Below are 27,406 nucleotides of genomic sequence, written 5' to 3'. Positions count from 1 at the left end.
AGCCATATTCAAAATGATAGAACACTTTGTGACAATTTTATTCACCCTGTTCAATCCTCTCCTCAGTATACAGCAGTCTTGGTGTGGAGGAGGTAGCAGCCCAGCTCCCAGATGCCTCCCTTGAATCAGAGAGAGCAGAGTGGACTTTATTTATTTTTTTTTTGAAGTATAGTAGATTTATAATGTTGTGTTAGTTTCAGGTGTACATCAAAGTGATTCTTTTCCATTACAGGTTATTACCAGATATTGAATATAGTTCCCTGTGCTATACAGTAGGTCCTTGTTGTTCGTGTATTTTATATATAGTAGTGTGTATCTATTAATCTCAAACTCCTGATTTATCCCTCCCCACCCCTAACTCCTTTGGTAATCATATGTCTGTGAGTCTATTTCCAGTTTGTAAATAATTTCATTTGTATCATTTTTTTAAATTCCACATATAAGTGATATCTTATGATATTTGTCTTTCTCTGACTTCAGTATGATAATCTCTAGGTCCATCCATGTTGCTGCAAATAACATTTTATTATTTTATTCTTTTTATGGATGAGTAGTATTCCACTGTGTGTGTGTGTGTGTGTGTGTGTGTCTGTGTGTGTATACCACATCTTCTTTATCCATTCATTTACTGGTGGACATTTAGGTTGTTTCCATGTCTTGGCTATTGTAAATAGTGCTGCTATGAACATTGGGGTGCATTTATCTTTTCAAATTAGAGCTTTATCTGGATATATGCCCAGGAGTGGGTTTGCTGGATCATATAATAACTCTATTTTTAGTTTTTTAAGGAACCTCCATTCTCTTTTCCATAGTGGCTGCACCAATTTACATTCCCCCTAACAGTGTAGGAGGGTTCCTTTTTCTCCACACCCTCTCTAGCATTCATTATTTGTAGACTTTTTAATGATAGCCATTTTGAATGGTGTGAGGTGATACCTCATTGTAGTTTTGATTTGCATTTCTCTGATAATTACAACACTGAGCATATTTTCATGTGCCTGATGGTCAGAGCAGAGCAGACTTCATTTGAAATGTTATAACTTGTCTGGCAGCTGCCTGAAGGATTAGTCTTTGTTCTGCCTAACTTCAGAGTTTGTGAGGAAAAGTGGCCTAGCTTGCATCTCAGGCTGGGGAAAATGGCAAAAAGTAGCAGGTACAGCTTATAAAATCTGCAGGCACCTGGCACAAGAGACTACAAATGGAGGCATACAATAAAATATCTAAATCTCCAAGGAGAAGTTGGGGTGAGACTCTTTGGGAAATTAAGATATTCAAAAATATTCAATCCCTTGTATATACAGGGGGATTGAAAAAGCCATATTTAGGTCCAGGCAAGATACATGTTTAGAAAAGATTTGTAAAGATCTTAAGCCTCCACCTTGGGTTGACTTCAGGGCTCAAAGTATGTCCAGCTATTAAGTAGAGGAATACCCCAGCACAGAACCAATCTGCAAAGACTGGGAGAGGTGACTATTTCCCAAATACTCAATCCCCAACAAAAAGTAAAATAAATTAAAATAAAGTATACCAAGAAACAGAAAAACATGGCTCATTCAAAGGAACAAAATATATCTCTAGAAACCATTCCTGAGGAGAAACAGCCATCAGACTTACTAGACAAAGACTTTTCTAAGAATTGTCTTTAAGTGAGCAAGCTAAAAGAAAAGAACCAAAGGAATTCGTAAAAATGATACATGAATAAAATGAGAATTTCAACAATGAAATCAACAGCAGAAGGGAAACTGGAAAATTCACAAATATATGGAACTTAAAATATACTTCTAAACAACCAATGGGTCAAAGAAGAAATCACAAAGAAGAAATTAGAAAATATCTTGAGACAGTGAAAATTAAAATACAACCTACTGAAATGTATGGAATGCTGCAAAAGCAGTGCTAACAGGGAAATTTATACTTGTAACCACTGAAATCAAAAAAGAAGAAAGATCTCAAATCAACAGACTCACTTTGTGATATAAGGAACTAGGAAAACAAGAAGGAAGTCAATCAAAATCTAGCAGAAGAAAAGAAATGGCAAAGATTAAAACAGCAGTAAATAAAAGAGAGAATAGAAAAACAGAAGAGAAAACAACAAAACCAAAAGTTGGCTCTTTGAAAAAGATCAGTAAAATTAGCTAACCATTAGCTACATTGACTAAGAAAAAGAAAGATGACTCAAATTACTAAAATCAGAAATGAAAGAGGCAACATTACTACCAATTTTACAGAAATAAAAATGATTTTAAGCAAAATCTGAACAATTCTATGACAACAAATTGATAATCTAGATGAAATGGACAAATTCCTAGAAACACACAACCTACCAAGAATGAATCATGAAGGAAAGTATTAGTAATCCCACCACTCATTATCCTGATGTCTACACAACCAGATATGAATGGATAGATGGGAGCAAAAATGGAATCTTCTACACTGAACTGCTTTTTATTTTACCTCTTCAATTTAGCAACATATTTTGAATATCTACTGATTACCATTTACTATCTAGAACTCTACTGTCCAACATGGTAACCACTAGTCAAATGTGGCTATTTACATCTTAATTTAAATCAATTAAATTTAAGTAAAATTAAAAAATTTAGTTCATCAGTGTATTAGCTTCCTATTGCCACCGTCACAAATTATCACAAACTTAGTAGCTTAAAACTACACAAATTTATTATTGTATGGTTCTGGAGACAGAAGCCCACAATGGTTCTCGCTGGGCTAAACTCAAGGTATTATCAGGGCTGCATTCCTTCTGGAGGCTCTAAGGGAGAATCTGATTCCTTGCCTTTCCCAGCTTGTAGAGGCCGTCTATATTCCTTGGCTCCTCTTCCCTTCCTCCATCTTCAAATCAAGCAATGTAACACCTTCACACCTTTCTATCTCTGGCACTGACTCCTCTTCCTCCTTCTCATAAGGGCCCTTGTGACTACATTGGGTCCACTCAGATAATCCAGAGTAGTCTTCTCATCACAAGATCCTTTACTTCATCGTGTCTACAAATCCCTTTTGCCATGCAATGAAACATGGTCACAAATTCTGGGGATTAGGACATCCTTGAGGGACCTTTGGGTGGCAGATTCTACCTACCACACTCTCAAGTTTTCAGTAACCACACATAATGGACAGCGCAGATTATAGAACATCTCCACCAGACTAGAAAGTTCTACTGGACAGCGCTGATCTAGAGTTAAGGATCTTTGATGAGTTACTTAGCTTCTTTGTGCCTAGTTGCCCTCTCTGTAGAATGTACATAGTAGCGGGATTCAGTTTAGGGGAATTGTAGGAGTAAAGGAATAAAGGAATGAACAATTGCACTGAGCTTTGTGTGGTACTTATAATGTACCAGGCACTGCTCCAAGCACTTTACATATTTTACCTTCTTTAATCTCCACAACAACCCAATGAAGCAGATGAATGATTATTTATCTCCATGTCATAGATAAGGAAACTGAGACACAAGAGGTCAAGTACCTTGCACAAGATTACACAGCAAGCACGAGGCAGCACGTTGCACTGTTCCATATGCTCCTCATTACTTAGAGCATCACGTCTAACCCGCCCAACAACACTACAAGGTACATCCTATTACAAACAGGAATGCTGAGACTTGGTTGAATAACTGAATAAACTACATAACTTGCTCAAGGTCAGACTCAGAGTGTGCACTAGTGGTAAGATACAAACCCATGTTCTTTCCACATCTGGACAGACAGACAGAAAGTAATGGGAATTTTTATATCTCACAGAAGAAAATAAAAACTGTGCCATTGCAAATTATAAAAGCCATCTGGGCTCTCCATATGGGCTGCCTGCCCTGCAGAGGCCCTGATAGTCAGGTGGTGGCGAGCACCAAGGCCATGGGTTCTTCTGCTCATCCAAGGAGGCTGGGGCCGGGGGCAACCTGTCACTCACATTTTCAGCCCAGAGTAGGCAGCCCAGTTCAGCCTCTTACAAGGATGATAAAGGACAGTGGAAGAAACCAAAGTTGGAGGGTGAAAATGATTTCAGAGGCTTTAATAAAAACATGGGCTTTAAAATTAGGAAAGAAAAGTGCTCCACAATAGCCAAATCAAGACCCACAAATTGAATCCAGGGCCAGAGTGATCGATGGAGCCCTAATTAAAGAGCAGCTTGGCTGTCTGCTGGAGGCTTCGTGTGCGGCCAGCCCTCCCTCTGGCTCTCTCATCTCTCCCCCACGGCCCCTCCCCTGGCATTCATGGACACGCTCTCACCATGATGGATGGCTCAGGCAGACCCGGAAAGAGAGCTCTGCACTAAAACAGAGCTCAGGCAGTCTGCAGAGCAAAAGCTCCATTTGCCTTGCAAAGGAATAGCAATAATGTATTTTCTTCTTTTTTTTTTTAACTGAGCATTAGAATCATCTGTGAAACTTATTAAAAAACACTTTTATTGTGGTATGACTCCTATACAGTAACCTACACATATTTCAGATGTACTATTTGATGAATTTTGATAGATGTATACACCAGTGAAACCACCACCACAATCAAGATACCTAACATTTCCGTCATTCCCCAAGAGGTGCAAATGTATTTTCTCATGCAGAAAGCATTTACAGCACCTGCTCGTGCCAAGCATCTGCTGAGCCCTTTCAGGCCCACCCCTTCCTAAGCTAACCCTGCCTCCTCCCTCCCTGCTTCTCCTACACATCCTGAGCTCTGGCCATCCCAAATTCCTCCAGGCACATGCGTTCCTTTCTACCTGCAATGTCCTCCCCTACCTTGTTCGTCTGGAAAACTCCTACCCAGACTTCAAAACCTCAGCTCACAGTCCTTTCCTCTGGAAAGCCAATCCTAGCCAAAAGGCTTCCTCTGTGCCCAGCCCCTACCCCAGCCCCTTCTGCATCTTTCTATTTTTATACTAATGCTGTATTATACAGTATCTGCCTGTCCCCACCAGACCAGGAGCTCCGTGACTCTGAGGACTGAATCTTGTTCATTTCTGGATTCTTAGAGCTGAACACGGGGCCTGGCACTGTGGGTATTCATTCAATGTGCATTGACCACTTAATGGGGAATATAACAATAAGATGTAGTTCTAGTCTGGTGGAAGAGGCATGAGATACACACAAGTCACCATACCATAGGCAAAATTTGCTGAAAACACAAATGAGCTACTTCGAGAACTAGAGGTTTCCAGAGGGTTGAGGGAATTATTCGAACCCGGGACAAGCAAAGGATGCACTAGAATGAAGCTGTAGAGATGGAGCAAAATTTCCACAAGCATTTCTGTGTTCTAGAATTTGATGGGAGGTTAGAATCTCCATTTACCCTCTTGTAGCACCAGAGAGGGGCAGGAAGGGAATGGCCAGGAGGTGCAGGTTCTTCCAGGAAGGGTGGTCATGTTGGAGTCTGGGAAGGAGGAAAGCCGGGTGTTGGAGACAGAAGGAGGGGGAGGGCATTGCAGGGATCCTCTCTCCTTCTGCCCTGACATTGTTTTGTTCCTCTCCCATCCTTTCTGTTCAGGTGAGGCTAAGCAATATAGTGGTTAAAAGTTGAACCTCTGGAAACTCAGCTCAAAGCCAGATTCTGTCACATATGGTCCATGTCTGTATCCTATTTGAGATTCACATTCCTCGTCTGGAAGCAGGATATAAATGCCGACCTCAAAGAGATAGGGGAATGAAATGGAGCAGACATGCCGTATCAGGCAGGGTTCAGAGCAGGAAGCAGAAACCACTCTGGCCAGAAAGATTGAAGGCAGGGAATTATGTGCTGACAAAAGCATCAGGTCTGGAGGAGTTACTCCCAGGACACACAGAACTGGCCCCCTGATGATGCAGTCAAGAACGTGGGGAATTAGGAGCCTCACAACCAGAACGATCAAGTTCAAATACACCACTGGCTGCAAGGCTGCAGGCCAACCCATGGCCTCTCTTCACATGAGTTCATCCACATGAGGGCAGGCAGTCCAGGATAAGACTGGGCATCTCACAATGGCAGGGCATGGGGCGGGGTGACAGTGAGGGCACACAGAACTGTGGTGAGTCCTGTGGGTGCAGGCCTTTTAGTTAGGCACCAAGTAAGCTAAGGGGCCACAGGCAACCCTGGTCAGTGACAGAGTGTGGCTCCAAGTCAGGGAGCAGGATATTCCTCTCACAGCAATACAGAACCCAGGCAGGACTCTCGGCACGTAGCTCAAATATGGCACCTTGAGGGGAGCAGCTTTTCCAACCCAAGGAAACAGCCCTGTGCACAAATGCCAGTGCGTGTATCTGGGCTCCTGCAGCAGCAGCAGCAGAGACATGGCTCCACTCTCAGTGACTCTGTGGACAGCAGGCATTACCAGGGCACACGACACGGAAGAACACAGAAGAGGGTGGTCTCCCCTCAAGCACACCCAGAGTCGAGGCCAGATTAAGATTTTTGGAGGCCTCTGCTCTGACACAGCAGTGGCATTTGCCTCTGTGTAAATCAAGCTGCAGGCAGTACGAAACAAAACATACATATCAGCATGTCCAGCCATGTTTGTTTTCCATTGATGACCCATAGGGTGCTTTTATTACAATAGCAGATTCTCTCCCTACCCTCCCCACCCCATAAAAATACAGTAAGAGCAACAATTAAGAACACACCCTAAGAACAAACCTGGCTGCCTAGCTGGGCACTATCCTAAGACTCGGAGAACAAATCGGGTGAGACTTTGAGAGGATCTGGAGGACCTGTGTACAGCAAGAGCCAAGGGACCAGGGAGAGGTGGGCTCAATACAATTATTGAAAATTCGTAAAAACCCACAGAAGAGAAAGGCTTGAAAATCCGTGGATTATATGACATTTTAAATATTACCTGTGATGTTCCAGAATTTTTCAAAGGCATTATTTTCCTACCTCATGAGTCAAAGGAGAAGAAATTCAAGACTCTGAACTGGACTTACGTCCTCTAATGTGAACTCCCCCAGCTGCCCCTGCAAATCCCTCAGAAATAAAGTCAAAAGATGAGGCTTTGATTTGGAGATGTGTAGCACAGGGGCAGCAGGAAATGGGCGCACACAGTGATGCCAGCCTGCCCTGCTCCCCACACTCCCAGCACCACTTGCACATTACATTAAGGTCTGGATTCAGGGGAAAGCCTTGCAAGGAGCCACACACACGAAGGCCCTGTTCCCTTCATTGATGTAATACAGGCCAACGCCCGGAAGAGACCCACAGCTCCCCAGCAGAAAATCCACCTTTCCTTCCTTTTTCCTCTTCCCTTCTTTTCCTTCTTCCCAGCCCTCTCTGTCTTCTCCTGTTCATTTCCTCCTTCCTTCCATTCTTCCTTCCATCATCCATCCATTTTTTTCAACCAATATTTATTATGCACCTATGTGTCCTACATCTCTAAGGAGAAGACGCAGCAGGGACAAAGAATGCATATAAGGCAAGGGAGTTATTGCCATGTTTGAGGAGCAGAAACGTGGCCACGATGGCTGGAGCTATGTGAGCCAGGGGAAGAGAATAAGGAATTGGGCTGGAGCGGCAGGAGGAGCTGGATTCCCCAGGACCTTGTACTCCATGGCAAGGGTGGGGATTTTATTGCAAGGGTTATGAAAGCCCTGGGGGTTATGAGCAGGAGAATGAGATGGTCTGCCCTTCATTAAAAAAAAAATCTATTCTGTATTCATACTAACATATTTAGAGGAAGAGTACTATCATCCACAGCTTACTTTCAATGCATCAAAAAATAAGATGGATTAAGGGATAGATAGAGGCTTAGATCTGTGATAAAATAAGTATAGTAGAATGTTCATCATTGAATCTAAGTGTTGGTATACAGATATTTATTGTAAAATTTATTCTTTTTTTATATAATTTTTTTCATAGTAAAATGTTTAAAAAAAAAAACTTACTCTGGCTGCTGCATTGGGAATATACTAGAGGGAGGCAAAGAAGGAAGCTGGGAGATGAGGTCAGGGGAGAACCCTGGTTGCTAGTGGTGGAGCCCTGGACCAGAGAACACTCAAAATCAGTGAGCGGCAAGAAGTTTATTGGAAAGGGCAGTTAGAGGATAGTTAGACATCAAAGAGTGGGTGGAATCGATTGTGAGCAGGATGTGGCTTGTCTAGGTTGAAACCCTGCTTCCTCCATTTTTGCCTTGAGCAAATCACCTGATCTCTCTGAGCCCTCATTTCCTGAAGAATGAAATGAGAGGAACAGAATTAACCATGCAACGTCTTTTTTCTGGGGGCGGGGATTAAGTTTGTTTGTTGGTTTGTTTGTTTGTTTTAATGGCTGTACTGGAGATTGAACCTAAGACCTCGTGCATGCTAGGCATGCACTCACCACCGAGCTATACCCTCCCCCAACCATGCAATGTTCTGTTCAATAACATGACTCACACAAATCGCTGAAAAGAAAGTTGGAAACATAGTAGATGCTTAATAAACATTAAAGGTGAAGAGCACTTAGAAGTAGTTAGTGATATTAATAACCACTTAAAACACAAATTCTGCTACTTTAAAACACTAGAAGATGAGAAATGTCCACTAATATTGCACTAAAATATGAATGATATCTGAAACTGCCATGCAAGTTTTTTTTTATATATATATATAATTAAAAACCCTTAGAGCAATAGCACTGGAGACCTTAGTGAAGGAAAAATGAAGAAAATGAGTGAAGTTCCTCTTTAATCTCTAGGAGGACTGCTGCACATTGTCAGACAGAAAGGACCAGTCTGAAACCTTTAAGCTCAACATCAGTCAGTATGAGCGAACTTGGCCTCCAGCAGTTTTCCTGACTATCTGACGATGCTGTTAGTAAAAAAGCTGGAGCGGATTTGAATCCAGAGTTCGCAGTCACAGCCTCAACCTTTTGTGATCTCCCTAATGACTTTCCTAGGTCTTTAAACTTTCAAGTTTTGGCTATATCCAGGAGTGAAAATGCCAAAACGCTATGGACAAGACATTCTTTTATAAAGGTACTGAAAAGTCCATACAAGATGTCCAGTAAATTGAAATTCCTGGGCCAAAACGGCTGAATCAATTGATTACTCAGAGAAAACATTCTCCCGATTCTTTCTCTCACTCCCTAACTCCCTTTCCCCAAGTCTCTCTGGAATTGCCTCACTCTCCTGGAACCTCTGACTCAGCTGTACAAATAACAGAAAAAATAATTACGAGTCAGGAGGGCAAATGCTCCTAATGCCCATTGGACAATTTGCTTTTTTCCCACCAGGACTTGGCGCCTTAGTCTCCTTGTGGGAGCAGTTTTTGTGAGTCCAAGTTGTTCAGGTAGTGAAAAAAATGATCCAAGGATAATGTTTCGGGTCTGGCAGGATTCGTGGTCCTAATTCCATACCAGAAGGACTGCTGTGGGTCAGTGCTGCTTGTCTGCTATATGTCATTGAATAGTCAGAAACCCTGGTTTCCTCTGTGGTATACTCAATGAGATGTTTGCTCTACCTGGCCTGGGTGACTTCATATTTAGTGAGCTTAGGTATGTCTGACAACCTCAAAACTTAGGAATAATCACGAGAATGTGTATAATATGCCAGGCCCAGTGCTTTGCAGATATTGAGCCATTTAATCATCACAGTAACCCCATAAAGTAGGTACTAGTATCATCCTTCATTTGTAGGTGAAGGAACTGAGGCACAGAAAGGCAATGTGACTTGCCCAAGGTCACACAGCCAGTAAGTGTGAGGGCTGGGATTTGAACATGGGCATTCCACTGGGTTACGATTCTTCTCAAACCCAGTTCAGTCTCCTCCTCCAGTGCTGGTGACCCCATGTTAGTTCCATCAGTGTTCCCATGCCCAGTCCTCATGGGGGTCCAGACGTTCCCACGGGAGTGTCAGGTGGCATAACTGCTCATACCTATGGACATATCTGACAGACTGAGTTGGCCCCAGTGGAAAACAGATTGTGGTAGGGACACCACAATCCTTGAAGCAGAAATCCACCACAAGGGACATAGGTGTCCAACACTGTGGCCCAGCCTGAGCTGCGGGGCTTCCCCACCAGGAGGAATCAGTGGGATTCCAGGTACAAAAGGACACCAGACCGCATGCTGACCAGGTCACTTGTGTGGCAAGTGTGCATCCTGGGAGCAAAGAGCCGTGTGTGGGAATTGAAAAGGCTGTCTCACCTGAGGCTTGTGCAGCCTTGTTTCACCGCCACTGGCTAATTCTAACATGAAGAAGAGATAGAACAGGTAGTTTTCTCACTTCCAGTAGAGCAGCTGGGATTCCAAGTGCATCATCACAGAGGCAGAGTGGAGTAGGGGCTCCCAGCTGCAGCAGCTGTGAAGGTGGCCAGGTTCCTTGACACTGAGACTCGGAGAGGCCCAGCTCACCAGCACCGAGGTGCAGAGGGTCTCCAGCCACCCATCCTTGGGCAGCAGCTTGGGCAGCAGGCTCGGGGTCAGCTCAGCGGCTACCTCTGAGACCCATCCCTACAGGGCCATCTGTTTACTGGCCATGGTAGCAAGCAGTGACCAAAACTGATTCTCAGATACATGCAAGCATCCCTTGGGACTTCCAAGAAGTAACAGAGGCCAGGGAGGAAATTCTTCTGAAGACTGGAATGCTGGCAGATAAGTTGGTTGGAGCTTGTAGCCTTCAAGGGCCAGCTTAATGCAACCACCTCTGTACTGGCTGCCTTGTGTGGTAGCCTGAGTAATCAGGACATGCGTGTTTTGAAACTGGAGAATTCTGACTCTGGTATTAAGTGGGTGCTGAAAACACAGATGACAAAAGTGTCCATGTCTCTGGATTACATCACTGGACAGTTTCAACCCCCATAATTGTCTACAAGATACAACACAAGAATGCATTAAAAAGTGCTGTTTAAAAAAAGTGCTCTGAGTACTTTCTCCTAAGTGCATTTCCCTCTAGACATTCTCCCATGCAGTGCTCCTCAGCTCTTAGTCCCATCTAATTCTGTCCTTGGCTCTTCTCCTCATCCTCCCTCCCTGGATGAATGATCTACATTTGGGGTTGCCTGCCCCAGCTTTTCACTCTGCACTCAATGTATGCTCCATATTGTCGGTGAGACCCTCCTGGCTTTGGCTTCATTCCAGTGGGCCCTCCACAAGCTTGTGCCCTCACCCTGCAAGGAAGGAGAATGGAATCCAAAGGCCTGGGTCTTCAGCATTTTAGAACCAGTCTTGTGCATTGACCTTGCAAAAGCCAAAGCCTGCCCAAACTACCCTTAGTAGAGCCCCTGCAACTGGCAGGTGAAGCCACCTGGAGACTGGAGGAAATCCTGTGTTGCCTCTGGCTTAGTAACAGGGACTGATACAAGGGAGCTGACCAGGCTTCCTGTGCTGCTTTCCACTTGCCCAAATACCAGCTCACATGAGGCTCCTTCCTTTGATTTAACGCCTCTGCTATACCACAGAGCAAACTGAGGTTCATAAAGTCCACCCAGCAAGTCACAGGCGCAGCCACAGAAATTAGAATTGAAGTCTCTACACATTTGATGGCTATGTTTCTTCCTCTCCTGGCTTCCTCTGGGATTTGGTTCCTGGGCTTGAACCAGGCCTAGGGAGGTCACCACCTGGAAGGGTGTCATAGCTTACCTCAGCAGGGGGACCAGTAGATCAACTTGGAATCTACAGAGCTGACAATATGAATATCTTGTCTCAGGCAGGAAACTGGGGCGGGGGCAAGATGGTTTTATTCTGGTCTCTTGATGCTTTAGTTTGGCTTTGGCTTCAATCTATTTCAAGTCTGTTTTCTTAAGCGTTTGTGTCTCATACTTAATGGAATTATTTTCAATAAGTGTCTACAATGTAGTATTTTGTGATGAGTTTTGAATAGGACATTGTTTTTTAAATCATTATAAGTAGCATCACAAATTATCAGTGCATATACCTGGTGGAGTATATTAATACCAGCTTTTATCATAGTGTGATGAGTTCTAAATAACTTAGAGTCAAATAAAGTCTATCACTTCCCAAGCTCCAATAACCCTGTAGTGAAATCAACTGTCAGAACCCAGTATCTAAACCCTGAACAGCGCTGCCAGCACTCTTCCACACGGGGAAACCAGCCTTCCAGAAACCCCAAACTATCCGTACTTTGATGAGGGGTTTCTCCCATTAAATAGGAAGATGGCCAAGTGAGATAGGATTCAAACAGATGATTTTGAAGGCAGACTGACCTGTGCAATTTTCTCCCTCCTGGAGACAAGGGAAAAAAATCTGCAAAATGAACACAAAACCTTGAAAATTTAAATTTATATTATAGTCACTTTGACTGTTTAGATCTAATTTTCTGCCCACCCCCTGAAGTCCAAATAAGCATTTTCTTAACTTGATCTCATACATCTTCCCCCAGGGCAGTCAGCAGCTTTCAGGGTACAACCCCCAGATAAAAGATGAGCACATCTGTGGGTACCTCTGGCTCCCTGCCACGCTGCATTAGCACTTCACGTTGGGAGTCCAGGCTCCCAGCACTGCAGGGTTAGTGTCAAAACCATGGCCCCCTACCCACTTGGCGTCTGGGTACAGATGTCAGATTGCTTGCATCACAGACTTTGGGGGTCTGAGTGTGTTGCTACTACTGACTGCAGGGGATCTGGGCCTTCCAAGGAGACCTGCTCCTAGGGAGGAGAAGCCCCAGGGTGCATTACTCACATTAGCTGAGTCTTCCTGCCTGCTTGGCTGTCCCTAGATTTTCCCACGCAGGACAGTTTATAGGGCTTAGCTCAGAATCTTCTAGCATTTGAAACACAGCCCATCCCTTGGTGCTAAGCTGTGTGGCTAAGAGAAAACATACAGAGTTTCTACTATAAACTATGTACATAGCCCTCAAATCTTTGGCTGTAAACTCTGATCAACATCATATCACCATCTTTAAAAAGTATTTGTCATGTGACTGAGAACTAGAAAGGCAGATATCTGCACAATAGATCTGACTTTGAACTCTAATTTTTTTTTTCCATTACACTAATTTCATTTTCCTTAAAGGACTAAAGGGCTCTGTTAAATCTAGATTAAAAGGAATTCCTATCTCACCATCTGTAATAGTTATGTTACTTAGCCCACAGTTAATTTCTTCCTTTTTTTGTGTATTTCTAGACAGTGAAAACATCTTATTTTTCTGTAAAACTACTTAATTATTGAAAGATTGGTTTGGATATTTTGGGGCATATATTGTTTAGATTGTGAGATATCTCATTTGTAATTTTGCTACAGGTCCAAAAGCTAGGTACTCCTTTCTACATCTTATCTTTTCCTAAGTCTATATATAATAGACTAATATATAGTCTATTAAGGAGGGATAATCATACTGACCTCAAATCTCAATTTCTCCTGAATCATCTGGGGATATGGGAGAAGGTGAAACTAAGATTGATGGTGGCTGAGACCCCATGAATCAAGATGCTGAAATTTGAACTGTATGTGTGCACATTCAGCTACCCACTGGATGTAAATGAGGTAAAGAGATGCCACCGTCACCCAAAGGAACAGATACCCAACTCAAGGAAACTACATGCCACATGTTTGATATGAAACAGTTAGTTTGGCTAGATTTCCCTGTGATTAAGGGTGAGTACATTTAAAAATAGATCATTATGGGAAACCATTAAAAAATATCTGAAACCAAGGAAAAGGAAACATTATATTGAACACTAAGAGGAATACCGTATCTCGAAAAAGAATCTACTATATGAACAAGAGGAAATTTGTCAGTGACTACTTGATCTCCACAATTGGACCTAGGAAAATAATATCCATCTGTATGAAATAGAAAAATAAATTAGGAAAAGATAGGCTGAGATAAAAAGACAACAAGATGAGAACTAAAAAGAAGTTGAGAAAGGTAATAGAGAAAAGGGTAGAAACCAACAATGCAATGACAGATTAAAATCCTCATTGTCGGCAGCAGAGAGCAGAACTGACACTGCAGAAAAAGAGAACCCACATGTGAAGGGCCAGCCTGAGAAACTCCCTCAGAATGTAGAGAACCATGGCAAAGAGATGAAACTGTAAAAAGGGATGAGACATATGGAGGACAGAAAATGGATAATCAACACCCTAGGTGTCTTTGAGGTAGACAAAGATTACAACAACATTTTTATTAAAATAAAAAGTTTAAAGACTCCCTGGGAAGAATAGGGAGCTCAGTTAATCAGAATGAAAGGGTTGCCATATTCTAATCTAAAAATCAATCGAAATAGGAATACATCTACTCATTTATGGAAAAGTATATTAATTTTAATAATAAAGAAAAATAGGGAAAAGTTCCTACAAACATCTGTTACATGCAAAGGAACAAAAATCAGGCTGGCCTCAGGCAGCTCTGCAATCCTGAAAGCTAGAATATGAAATTTCCCTGCAAAATTCTGAGGCGGGAAAAGCGGTGACTCGAGAATGCAAAACCCAGACCAGCTGTCTTTCATATAAGAAGGCAACCCACAGGCATTTCAGTTACATAGCATCCATGTATCCCTACTGAAAAAAATGAATCAAATCATACACTAACAAAGAGACTAATTGAATTAACAACTTAATGATTTTCCTTTACTCAGTTTGGACACCAGACTTGGGCAGCCATTTGGATTATGCGTTGTAGGCAAATTCTAAAAGCTAGCATCAACTTGGCCCTGCTAAAGGTTCACCTTCTTTTCTTAAACAGGAATTGTGTTTCTGACACCACATCCTTCGCTTTATTCAAGAGGAAACATTGTTTTCAATAACTGTGGGTGCCATTCTGTTCCATCACTTGCTAACAACACTGAAACATTTTACACTATTGGAACACTTTGTCAGGAAAGCTGTTAAAGTAAATGCTTAAAAGCAGCTTTGTGTGGCATGATAGATGATCGATGCTTATAGCCCAAGAACTGAAGTCATTTTGAATCTTTAAAAGTTGTTTGTTTAATTAACTGAATTATTGGGCTTTCTAATGGGTAAAGATCAAGAGCAGGTATCTGTCATCAAGTTCCTCTTCATATCATCTTCCTTCTAGAATCTGTGGATCTCTTTTATTGAGTAAGCTTGAAAATCAAATAGGCAATATGATCTTGATTATATTTAAAAATGCATAGAAAAAAGGCTGTCAGGACAGATGCCAATAAATTAACAGTGATTATTCGTGGGTGGTAAGATATTGGAAATCCTTTTTTTTTTTCCTTTTCATACATTTTCTAAACTGTATACACAATATGTACTTACCTTTATAACCAGAAAAAAAAAAAACAGGCTTTTAACAACTATGTGCAGTTTTGTATTTACCACCTGATTCTAACTGTAAAAAGTATATATGACTCAAAAGGATTAGAAATAAGTACACTAATATGTTAACAGTGATTGTCTCTATGTGGTAGCAAATGGGTTGAATTCTTTTTCTTCCTTCTATGTTTCTATATTTTCAGTTTCCCTAATTAGCATATAAATATTGTTGCCAACAGTAACAGTAAATAGTTGAAATTTAGTGCATATGTTTCCTTCCCCTCTCCTGACTGAGAACATCATCAAGCATGAAGAAGATGGCAGGGGGAGCCGCACTTTCAAGGCCCCGTACAGATCCTGGAAAAGAGGCAGGAGAACGTCGGGCTGCCTTCCTCCACCACGTCTGGGCTGTCACTCACCCTATCCAGGGGCCCCTCCCTCGCCCTGTATGTTCCTTTGCAGCCAGGATAGTGTCCTGGGGTCTCGTGGCAACCAGTCCCACTAAGCAGCCTTGACAAATTCACGGACCATAAGAGCCTTCCTCTGAGACCCCCAGAAGGAGCCCCACTAGCCCCAAGTGGAAGCCTCTCCCCTGGCCAAGGTCACAGGGTCTTGCGGAGGTGGGAGGTCAGCGCTTAGGCTGGTGTCTGCAGTGTGTTTTCCTTCGCTGGAAAAAGCACCTCGCAGACAGAAAGGTGAAATGTGAACTAAAGATAGAGTGGTGCTAGCCTAGGCCACTGGGGGCTGAGGGAGCAAACAGAGGCAGACACAACAAAAGGGCTGAATGAGCTGAGGACAGACAGCCCCTCGCAGCCTCTCACATCTGCTCTAAATCAGACCCTGTTTTCTGAGCCTTCTACCACGACTCAAGGCTGACCTCCCCACCATCGGCATCTTTCCCCCGGCATTTTGGAATGCTGCTGGCATCCTGAGACCATTCCAATGGTCTCATGCAGAAGAGAGAAGCCAGTCCCTTCCATGGCTTTTGGTGGCATTGAGGAAAAGTCATTCTTACCTGAAGAATTTAAGCAGCCCTTGCCAGAGCAGAACGTTACCATGGCCAGAAGTATCTGGTAGAATTCAAGAAAAATGAGTTCTACCACTGAAGCCCCAAATCTGCTTTTGCTGGCCTAACTGGCCTTTCTGGTAAAGAAGTCCTATTAGGTCTTTCTTCTGCTCACAAATTATAAGCAGCAGGTGGAATGCTGCCTTGATCTCTGCCAGAGGCTGGGAGTCAACCTGGGACAGGACAGGTAGCTCTTTAAAGCTTCATTTTCCTCATTTGTAAAATGGGCATGTTGCTGCCTCAGTCCTGTTGTGCTGTGCACACTGCAGACCTCCTTTCTTTCTGGGGGAACAGTAAAACACAACTACTAACATTTGGAGATAATTCAGAAGGACCCAATTCACACCCTAGTGGGGTGACTGAACAGTAACAATGGCTGAGCTCATACTCAACTAGATAACACAATCTTTATGGTAGGAACCTTGCATTAGACTATTGGATGACTCTCCTAAAAGCCTCAACTTCATTAAACAGTGAACAGGAATTAAAACTATTGGAATTTCCAAGCTAGTGGTTGTAACCATTACTCTATAGCATGGCAAAGGTGATGTTAGCAGGTGGTGCAGGCTGTCCTGGGAGGCCACCCAACCCAATCTCATCAGCCCTTCAGTGGCCAGGTTTCCAGCATCTAGTTCTGTACTGAATTATTTGAAAGGAGCAAGTCTATAACCTTGTAAACTCTACATCATCCCAATAAAACTGATTTCTCAACCCTGACCGGATGTTAGGACCTAATTCCTAGCCTAGTGACCAGAGAAGAATTCTGAATTCTCTAACACTCCTGGCCCTCAGCATTTGGATAAGGGATTGTGGACTGAGATTAAGGTCAGAAAACCTAGGAATTGTTAGATCTTGCCCTGCCTCTTATTCCTCCTCCTCTCTGAGTTTCCAACTAGATGGAAAACAAAAGAACTGCTCTGTAAGTACCTGAGCCACATCTTGACAGCCCCTAATGTAGGCTCTTTGGTGAAAGTCAAATTAAAACTTGAGTTCAGACTCAAGGTCCTTCCTTGGGTTCTCATTTTCTGTTCTCTGACCCTAAGGCAAATGAACTGCAGAGTGGACCCCAGGCTGCCTTACCCAGCAAGTTAAATTGTCAGCAGAGGAGGAAGACTAGAAGTGGCTGGGCCCACCCCAGGGATGCAGGTGGGCTTAACATGTGGGAGAAAGACCTGGGACGTGGAGCATGGTGCAGGATGTCAATCTTAAAGCTCACCAACCCCACCGGTAGTCACCCAGGGCCCAGAAGGAATTCAGGTCTCAGATAAATAAGATTTAACACTCTTCCAGGAGAAGATAGAGTTAGTACAGGGGGTGGGCACATGGGTGAAATCTTAGTGAGATGGAGTAGAAGTTCCCCCCTTAACACTTCCCTCCAAGGGCACCTTGCTTTGGAAATTGTGCTGTTTAAAGGGATGCATTCAATTTCTTTGGCAGAAAATTAATTAATTAGGAGAAAGGAAAAAACACATTCTGTGCTAGACTAAACCTTTTTCCAAGTCACCAAAGGTGATGGCCAGCTTCTCTTTGTAAAAATATAAATGCCTTACTTCCAAGTGGTCCTTTACAATTTATTTCTAGTGTTCCTTTATTGTAGTAAGGACACAACATGAGATTTGTCCTCTTAACAAAATTTTAAGTGTATAATACAGTATTATTGTTCACTCTAGGTACAGTGTTGCAAGCAAATGTCTAGAGCTTATTTATGTTGCTTAAGTGAAACTTTATGCCAGTTGATAAGCAACTCCAGGTTTCCCCCTCCCTCCCAGCCCCTGGCAACCACTGGTCCTCTCTTTGATTCTATGAATTTGACCACTTTAGATACCTCCCTATAAACAGAATCATGCAGTATTTGTCCTTCTGTGATTGGTTAATTTCACTTAGTAGAATGTCTTCACAGTTCATCCATGTTGCAAGTTACAGAATTTCCTTCTTTTTTATTGAAAGTACTTCCAGGCAGGTGATTTTCCACCATGCCTCTCCCCACCTGCTGTGAGATGGGCAAGGGCTTCCAGGTTTGGACCCCAGCGAAGAGAGCAAAGACCTGACTTCAGGCCCTCATCGCTGCTAACCAGATGGCTGACATTTGATCAGCTTTTATGGTCTCTGAGCTTCAGTTTCTTCTTCTGTAAAATTAAGCGATTGTATTAAATGCCAGTAAGGTCTCTTTCGCCTTTGAGTGGTTATAGTTCTGTGTGGATTAGATAATGCATCGAACATGTGTCTAGGGGTATGTGCCTATAGACATCTAATCATGAATGTTTACATAAATATGTTTCCCCCCTGAGGTCCTTGCCATTTGGGGGGAAAAATGCTGATTTAGTGATAGTTCCAAAACTGAATTTCATGAGAATAAAAGTATTATTTTCAGTATCTTCTTCTAGTATACTTTCTGTTTCCTTTTTTTTCCTTAGAAAATGCCATAATATAAATGTTAAGATCATTATAGAAAAGGAATCCTTCCTGATGAGCTTGGGATCCTATAGTAATTATATTAAACCAGGCCTTTTATTGCTGGTTAATGAAATTCTTTTAAAATTGAACCAGCTTCAAGTAAACTGGTTTGCATTGATTTGGTGATGTATAGAGCTCAAGCCACTCTATGTATAAGCAAATTAAAAGCCTTAAGTCCTACAGCCAGGCTGCACTGTCCCAGCTAAAAAAATTGATCCCATGTTTCCCTCCAGGGGCATTTTACTATGGGGTTGGTGCTGCTTAAAGGGACACGGTCAATTTCTTTGGCAGAAAATAAATTAATTAGGAGAAAAGAAAAATCATGTTCCATACTGGACTAAACCATTTTCTAAGACGCCAAAGACAGTCTTCATAATGAAAAATCATCTTGGATGCGTTCTAAGTCCATCTCACACACTCTTAAATGATGATGGGGTGAAGCCTCGCGCTCCTCCCAAGCTGCTCTCCCTGAGTGTCCCGCACGGGGCTGGTGCTCTGGGACTTCCGTAAGGCTGGCCCTCCCATTCATCCTACAAACACGCCTCAGCCTGGTACCCATCTTCTCTCCATCACTCCCAAAAGGATCTCTCCTCCTGCTGGAGAGGGTGGAGGGAAGACCTCACAGAGACTCTCACCGAAGCCAGGCCCAGGAACCAGGGATATTTGGCAAACATTAAATGTCTCTATCACAGCCTTCTTCTCTCCTTCTGACTGGCAAAGCAAAGTTCTATGTTGACCTGTGTGTTTAAGAAAACCCTCATCTTTTCCCCACAAATATCTTTTCCCCACAAATGCCCAGAGTGCTGCCTTGCTTGCTTGGGTTTATACCCAGCCAGCTTTCTTTTGGCTTTAAACATATTGCCATACACCTATATGATCCATATTTATTAAAATCACTATTTGATTATTGATTTTATGATATAGTATTATGATATATTTAATTTGTACTAAAATCAGTGTTGAATGAATACTTGTCAACTACTACTATAAAAACCTAGGTGTATCACACTTCTAGAAAATGTTTATGCCAATCATAAATTATTGCACTATATGTGGTTAAGGTTCAAAGTAGAATCATAGAGTTGGACCTGAAATTAAACTAGATAAACCCTGTACCTAATAAATCAATCCATTCAGTCCACCCTTTTAACATTTGTATTTGACAAGGCATTCATTAACTCACATGGCAAAAATGGGATGTTAGACTCTTAAGGAAAACCCAAGGACAAGCAAACTCATTTTTGGAAGAGAAAGAAAGCATCAGAGAGGTTAAAATGCCTTGCCCAGGCCTCACAGAGGCACCGTGAGCCACAGAGGCGTGCTAGGGCCACCACCTCCAGCACCCAGGTCCGTGCTGCTCCTCTTCAGTGTGTTGCGCTGGAAACCGTACCATCAGAGCACACTTAATGGAAAAGGGTAGTGTCCATTCAACACGCAAGGAGTTTTTCTGAATTCTTGTCTTTTATCTAAAACAGGTGTTTGATGTTTGTATTTTATTCCATAATATATTCATTTTCTTTTAATGTAGAGATATATTGAATTAATTGATTGATGATCTAAGAAGAACTGTGTGTTTATTCTGTGACTGCTGGTGCCCCTGGCTCACTACTACATAGCTCCAACAGTACCTGTGACCTGCTTTGAGAACAAAAGTTGATCTAAGAATTAAAGCATTCCTTAAATTAATTCAACAAATATTATTTTATGTACTTAGTAAATATTTCTTGAGTGCCTACCATTTGCCAGTTGCTGAACTGAACATTAAATATATATTATCACATTCAGTCAGTATAATAATCCTGTGAGGTAGATCTCATTTTCCCCATTTACAGATAAGGAAACAGGTTCAAAGAAGTTAAGCAAGTTGCCCAAGTTCACACAGCTAGTAAGTGAGTGGCAGACTGGAATTTGAATCCAGGTCTGGACTTGTAATCCCTGTCTGGGCCAAAACTCATGTATTTGCAAGTGATATAAACCCAGCAAATGCAGCTCATGTAACAAATATAACTGGGGAGCTCACTGATAAAGCTAGCCTCAGTGACACATTTCCATATTTTGGTTCAGCCTCTCTTTCAGTACTGATCTCTCGTACAGCAATGGGGAAAAGAGCATGGCCGCAGATAACTCCAGCTTACATCAAATCATCTCAGCAGCCCAAGGAAACTGAGAGCCTCAGAAACCCACCAGAGGGCTCTGATAGGCTTGGATGGGGTCAGCACCCATCTCAGGACCAATCATGGGCCCACAGGGTGGGATAGCTACAGCTGGCCTGCTGAGTCATGTGCCCACCCTCATGGCTAGAAGAAGGGTGGGTGGAGGTGGTTGCAGTCAATGGCAGCTCCATGCATTACAGGACCATGCAGCCAGTACAGAGGAAAGGATTCTTGGTTGACAAAATACGGTAGATATCCTCTCCAACTATCCTGAGACAACTAATGAGGTTGTCTAAAAAATAACATTCATAATAAAAGTCAGTTTATTCGTTTTCAATCCTCTTTCACTGCCCTGTGATAGAAGCAGGAAAGGTTACTTAGCCTATGCCCATGCCCCTAGTTTTACCATCACAGTTTTGAAGGATTTCCCACTTAGTCAGAGAGAAAGGGTGGGAAGGAAAGTAGACTTCTCAAGGTTAGCACAAATCTGTGGAGACCAGTCATTTACCTAATAGAACTGACTGCTGAAGCTCCTGGACCAATTATCTTTGCAGCAAAATGGAAAGGTTTGCTGGATCCCCATAATCTCTCCCAAAGAGTGTTACCACTCAGGTGCCTACCCATCCCTTTGGCACCCCACACTTCTGCTGTCCCTTGTGGGGGTGCTAAACCCAGTTCCTGAATGTGCAGGCAAAGAGCAGGTAGCAGTTGGCACCACTGAAGACTGAATTTCCAGGTCAAACTCCACACTTGCCAATAACTATTTACATTAAACGAAGGCAAAACACAAAGCCCTGAGCCTGGTCAGGGCTGAGCGGCTGAGAAAGGGCCTTAATGAGCCCTGAGAAGCCTGCCTTCCCAGCAGAACAACTGCTCAAGGTTAATGTCATCAGAATTCAGGGAGAATACCTTGTTTTGACTGAAAGATCAAAGCAAGGGGCGTTTTTGATCGGAATTGCCCAGACAAATATTTTAGCCTCCAATTTATTCTGATTATGCAGAACAGGCCTGAGGGGGTCACAGCCAGTTAGAGAGACGGTCACTCAGCCCAGGCAGGCTGGAGGGAGGACGACTCTTGTTGGGGAGGCCTGAGGTTGGAGAACATCACCGAGGCGGGCGAAACCCTCCCCGCCCTGCTTGCTGAGCTTGTAGCACTCCGATGAGGACGGGTTCTGTCCAGAAGGGGCCTCAGAGATTCCCCCGCCCGCCTTGGTTTGGGGCCGGCCATGCTCCAGTGGCTTGCCACACAAACAGCTAATGGCCGGGTTGGGAGGATAATCAGGCCACCCTCTCCTAACCCTGCCACCTGTACTGCTCCCCATGCTCCCTGCTGAAAATGTTTGCAGTAAAACATAAATTCAGCCATGAACTGCAAGCCCTGGGGAAACATCAACAGGAAGCCATGGGGCTGCCCCTGAGCCAGTTTGCAGTCACAGCTGCAGCTCCGAGGGGCCATGAAAGGGCCTTGAGGAGCCCAGGGAGGAAGGACAGCCTTAGAGTTGCAAACACACCAGGAGCAATCCCCACTCCCACTCCCTAAAGGAGGCAGATGTAGTTTTCCAGGGCAGGCTCCAGATAGCAAGCTGAAGCTGTGTTTTCAGAAATTCACACAAGTACCCAATTCTGGGGCTGTCGCAGGAGGACTTGACTGTAATTGCAGATATTTGATGAGTACTCCTCTGTAGCAGGCACAGTGCTTTTACATAAGTTCATTTATTGAATTTTTGTAATAAAGCTACAATGCTGTCTCCATTTTATATTAGTGAACCTGGGGCTCAGAGAGGGGCAGTACTTTGCTCAAGGCAAGCTACTGCCACTACAGAGCAGATGCAGGATTAGAACCCATTCTGGTCTTCAGAGCCTTTTCACAATCGAGCAGCTCTCCTGACCTTCCTGCATGAACTGTACCTTGGATTCCCTAAAGAGTTGGTGTGTTTCAGAAGATTCCAGCTAATAAACAAAAGAGGAATGATAAATTTAGAGTATCACCACTCTGCAACCGCTTATGAAGAAATAGTTGTACTAATAATTATCAATGACTGAGAAATTCATTAGGTAAAAAACCTGAGGGGGAATTATACATTGGATCCCAACGTGATACAGCAGGAAGGTGTACATACCACCTGTTGTCAAAAAATCAGGCCTGAACCTGACTAAGCCACTAACTCCACCATCAGCTTGTGGGGAAATACAGGGGATAGAGGAATGTGTTCAACTACACCATGGGCTTGTTAATGGGAAAGTCTAAACTTTGAGGAGTTCTTCAGTTCAGAATGACCTTATCCCTTTTGCTATGTATTCAGTTTCCTGGGATTAGGCTGTGGACATTTTGGGGGTCCTGGGGGTAGGGAGCAGTGGTGGTGGTGGTGGCATTATTTTGCCTGCCACACCAAGGAATTAGGGATTTTTCAGGAATGGTAATGCTATTGTGATTATGATTTAAAATAAAATGGTCCTTATTTTTAGATTGCATTAAGAAACATTTATAGATGAAATGATATAATAACTGGTATTTTCTCAGAATAATCCAAGGGGAGTAGAGAAAGTGGGGGAAAGTGTAGGTGAAGCAGTAGGATTAGCCTTGTTTTCATCATTGTTAAGCTTGAGTGGTAGGCTCATGAAGATACATGCTTTCATCCATTCTGTTTTTGAATATGTATGAAACATTCTATAACTTACAAAAAAAGTGGGGGAACTCTTTTTACCACAGCAGCAATCCTCATAATGGGCATTAGTGAAAACACTAAAAAGCTTATAAAACACACATATTCCTGACTCTCATCCTGCAGATCTTGGTTCAATAGGTTTGGAATGGGCTCCAGGCAGTTCTAATATGAGCAGCAAGATGCACTGCACTAATATGGGCAGTTTAATAAGAAAGTGGTAAAATATAAATATCAGGCAAAAAAAAAAATGTTAGAGAGGATCAAAGGATAGACAGATTAGGTCGCTGGAGCAAACAGGGAAGGCTCCATGAGAAAAGTGATACTTGAGATAAGGTCATTGAAGGATAGATAGAATTTTCAAAGCAGGAGATTTGGAATTTCCTTCCAAACCATAGAGGCAGGAAAGGGTAGGGCATAGCCAAGAGGTCCCGGCTTGCCAAGCTTGGTTGAAAAATAGGGTCAGTGAAGGGGAGGTATAAAAATAGTGAAATAGAAGGTGAGGCTCTCACTGTGCAGAGTCCCAAATGCTAGGGTTTGTATGTAAATCAGCAGGCAAGGGAACAACTGATTGATGGTCTTAACAGCAGGGATTGATGTGTTTGGAGTTATGCATTCCAACCCAAAAAGCCATTTCAGAATAAACCCTATTTACCATCTTTTCTAGCCTTGGTCAGAAAACGCTGGAAGGTTTAAATGTTCTCTGTCTAAGAACATGTTTGCCAACACTAAGACTACCTCTCAGAAAGTCATGCCCTTCTTTCTCTGTGGGGGCCTGGTGTGCAGCGGGGGTAGCCCAGCTTCAAATGGGTCCTTTCTTCTTCCTGCTTTTACAAACACACTACGCAGAATTATGTGCTCACCTCGAAAGAGAAATAAAGTGGTAAATGTATAACAAATCATCAGAGCTGTTATTTTAAATCCTAGCTAAATAAACTTGTTATTTTTCTAAGTATTGACTAAGCATGGTGAGATTCAGGCCACTGTTTGGAAAGGTGAATCCAACTTCACATTTTTCCTTGTATATTTTGAAATTCCTGAGGAGTAGACGATGAAGTCAAGGAGGATCTGTGTTATCCTTTTGGGAAATGGAGAATGTAAATAGTTACTCTTTGTCCTCTTCTAAAAGTGCCTCTTGTATGTCCAAGGTGGATCGTAAAGGCCCAGAATATTTTGCAACGTTTTTGCCCCTGTGAACCCAGATTTCAGTGTTAAACAATTATGTTTGTTACAAGTAAATACAAGAGGGTAGTGAATAAACACACACATATACACAGACACACATGCACACACACAGTTTTATCCAAAATGGAAAGGACCATACATTTTCTACTGAATTTTATTGCATCTAAAACATTATTAATTATAAGACACATCATTAAATTATGACATGCTATCGGTTATAAAATGCATCCTAATTTCAGATATTAAAATGTCATTCAATGAATAATAGTATTTTGTTTAAATCCTTCTCTAGAACAGAGCTCAAATTACACATCCCATAAATATTGTTTTCAGTCATCAGCAGCATAAATGTTCCTAGTCCCAAATCTGTCACATACCAAGTGATTACTAAATGTTTGTTGAACCCAAATCCAAGTGTCGGTGCTACACATAATTAACGCCATGCACTATGCAGGATGCAAAGGCGGGACAAACATTTAACTAGCATGATGAGTCTTTATTGAGAGCTACCATCAAGACTTTGACTCAGTCACCCCACATTGTGTAACAAGGTGATTCCTACACTTGAGTGTGCCTCAGAATCACCTGGAGGGTGATTGTTAAAACAAGATTACTGGGCCCCACTCCCAGAGTTTCTGATCCAGTATGTCTGGGGTAGGGCCTGAGAATTTGCATTTCTAAGTTCCCAGGTGATCCTGCTGTTTCAGGTACCACACTTTGAGACTCACTGATGTCGAGTGTGGTCTCTGCCCCCAAGGATCTCATAGTCTATTTGAAGAAATAAAGAAAAGTTCACACAAAAGTCTAACAAACAGCATAGACTTCCCTCCAGTTACATGTGAGGAGTGTGACTCAGACGAGGAGAGAGAACATGAAGCCCAAGCAGCCAGGGTGGATCCATGTCACTGATAAGGTTGGCCGGGGTCCCTCTTAATCGGTCAAGGAGGCGGCAGAGCTGATACTGAGCAGCGTCCACTGTGCATGGCTGGCATCTCTTCTGATTGGTCTATGCCCGATCCTGGCGGGTTGGTGTCCATTATGATTGGTCAGTGCCCACATCCATCAAACAGTTTAATTCACCGTGATGCAGAGATGTGACAAGGGAGTCCAAGTAGAGGAAAGAAACCCAGAGGAGGGAAAGAGGGTTCTGGTTGGCAGGAAAACCAGTCTGACTGGGCCAAAAGCAACACTGGGGAGAAGCGAAAAAGAGGCTGAGAAGTGAGAAGGGGATGCAGTTAGGAAAGAGGGCCATGAAAGCAGCCTGGAGAGAGGGGTTCAGGTCTGCGTGGTGCATATTCCAGGCACGAAGGATGATTGTCTGGAGCAGAGTCATGGCTGTAAGAGCTGAGAAGTAGGGACAGACAAAAATAAGAGTTAAAAGGGGAAATCAACAGAGCTTAGTACATGGTTGGGCACGAGTTAGAATAAGGGGATTGCTAAAATAAAGCAGAGGATAAATGTCTTCAAACACAGAGGGCCTCAGGGGAAAAAATCAAGACACTAGGAGAAGAAAGAGGTTGGTGGGGGATGAGGATGTGTGTGGTTTGAGACTGTGTGTTTGATTGCTGACCAGACAGTGAGATTGTTTGTCAGAGCTTCTGAGATGTGCTGTAGTGCTCAGAGGGAGGGCAGGATTCAAGGCCCAGATATAAGAAGTGTCAGTCTAGAGTTGAAGCCAAGGAGGTATGAGGTGTTTGTGGGAGGGACACTCAGGAGAAAATTGGACTGAAATTTGAGAAGTACCCAAAGTGAAGCTCTCTGTTGAGTTCAACTGTGTTTATAGAATACTAGCTTCATGCTAGACCAGAAGTATGATGGAACAGAGAAGTTGATGTGGCATATTCACAAGACAGGTGACTAGATGGCATTCAGAATGTAAAGAGTCCAAGATGATGGGCTGCACACAAGGCCAGAAAGGACACAGGAGAGCCTCCTAACCAGCGTGTGTACTGTGCTGAGTGTGGGGAGAGTATTCATGGATGGCTTCCTGGAGGAGGTGATGCCTGCATTGAGAATTAAAAGTTGAGCAGGAGTTGGCAGATGAAGAATAGTGAGAGGGTGGTATTTTATTCAGTGAAGTAATTTTCAAAGGAAACAGAAAAAAATTGGCCTAGTTTTAAATGATAGCATTTGGTATTTTCATTATCGGTGTCCATATTTTTTAATAAACAAGTTTAAAATGAAAACCAAGAGAATGTAACATCAGTGGCCAAGGGAGAGTGGAGTTTCACAAAGCATGGATGAGCAGACCCAGATGCTGCCAACCCTGTAGGAGATGATGCATCTGGGAAAGCAGGTGCGTTGCATAATGAAGTCAACGGCACCTATAGACAAAAGCCAACATCTGGGATAAAAGTGGCCATTACATAACGATGAACAGTTCTGCTGGAAAGATGTAATGATCCTAAACTGTATGGTTGTCATGACATAGTCTCAGTTCATACAAAGCAACCATTGACAATTACAGAAAGGAAATGTCAAATCCACTATCATAGTAAAAGATTTTAGGACAGTTGTTGCAGAAACAAGTAGAACAAGCAGACAAAAAAATCAGAAGGGAAATAGAAGATTTGAACATTTTAATGAACAACTTGGATGTATATTAACTATGCCCAACATTTAGAGAATATACATTATTTTCAAGTAAGCATAAAACATACGTAATGTGTGTACCAGGTGCAAGGCAAGTCTCTCAAGGAATTTGCAGTATAACAGAGAGATAAGCACGTGATGATCATCTGGCTTTGTGATATA

This window comes from Vicugna pacos, chromosome 7, assembly GCF_048564905.1.
Source record: "Vicugna pacos chromosome 7, VicPac4, whole genome shotgun sequence".
Classification (NCBI taxonomy): Eukaryota; Metazoa; Chordata; class Mammalia; order Artiodactyla; family Camelidae; genus Vicugna; species Vicugna pacos.
This window is presented reverse-complemented; position numbering follows the sequence as displayed.